Here is a 1200-nt window from a genome sequence, read left to right as displayed (position 1 = left end):
CTCTTGGAGGAGAGACGAAACGTTTCATTAGAGAAGAACCCGTCCAGAAGACCTATACAATATTTTTTCTTTTTGATTGCTTAAGATCTTAAAAATAGAAGACATTCAGTTTTCGATCCCAGCCTTGCTCATATTTTCCTGAAACGTACTAAGAATGATAAAATGACCAAATTATAAGCTATTTTTGAAATACAGTATTGCACTTTGTATGGTGTTTAAAGCAGGGARCCAGGTCTCCTGTCTCCAACAAAAGGTTTAGGGAGTTGTAACATGAAAAACTAAAGATTGCCATGTGAATTTTAAAATAGTAATGCCTTTAAAAAAAGTTGGTCTTTTTAAAATATATAATTTCCATGAAGTGCATGAATCACAAATCATTCTTTGATCCTGGAGTGACACATTTTGCCTTAAAATAAATCAAGAAAACTGTCTTCCACTGAGTAACCAATCTGCAAACATTCCATTTATCATAAGCAGCAATTACTGTTTGTAACCCTTCTGATTTTGAAAAGTTGCTTTAAGATGCAGTCCACGTATTTGTCAGTCTTTGCTCAAAGTGATGAAGTCAGCAGCTTGTGCTAAAATCAAAAACATATGGACCTGTGCATTCAGGAGGAGAGCTGTTCCCTCCCCTTCACGGCCACCTGCTAAACATGGCTAGATTCCCATTGTGCAGACAGTCATGCATCTAATGCTCTCTAATCATACCCATTAGCCGCTAGCATAGCTCCCTGACACTAAATATAAAATCCAAAATCCACGCAGAAAGCTTTTTCTGAGAACAAGATGAACAAGGTTGGCCTGATTCTCACTGAACAAAGAGCAAGTGTTTTTCCTTGCAGCGTATTTTGGCAGCGCGGCATAAGTAGAGGAGTGGAGTATAAACCTATTACTAAAAGCAATATCATGTTCCTTCTGCTCCAAAATCCTGCTAAGAGGAGCTACACAAGTTCATTTGTTCGAATGGAACACAGTTAATGATTACATTTTTTCTGTGCCACTTTGTTTCAAATAAAATTGAAATTTAGTAAGTATCTTAAATTTAAAGTGAAATAAATGGACATAATTGTAGGAGATCAATACTCTGCCATCTCAAGCTTTGAACTTAGATTAAACAGTTGACCCAACGGTTGCTTCGGCTTTTTTTATTTTAGTCTGATAAAAAAAGGAAGCATAAATGTTTTGCAGTGTTCTCTAAAG

At 36.2% G+C, this 1200-nt stretch overlaps 1 protein-coding gene across 4 annotated transcripts in view; it reads right to left on the bottom strand.

The window, feature by feature from the left end:
- frmpd4 (FERM and PDZ domain containing 4) overlaps window positions 1–1200 on the bottom strand; it is a 40203-nt gene that overhangs the window by 15076 nt on the left and 23927 nt on the right. The window lies entirely within an intron of this gene.

The sequence above is a fragment of the Austrofundulus limnaeus genome, unplaced genomic scaffold, assembly GCF_001266775.1.
Source record: "Austrofundulus limnaeus strain Quisiro unplaced genomic scaffold, Austrofundulus_limnaeus-1.0 Scaffold199, whole genome shotgun sequence".
Lineage (NCBI taxonomy): Eukaryota > Metazoa > Chordata > Actinopteri > Cyprinodontiformes > Rivulidae > Austrofundulus > Austrofundulus limnaeus.
The sequence above is the reverse complement of the archived record's forward strand: the minus strand, read 5'-3'. Positions and strand labels throughout refer to the sequence as shown.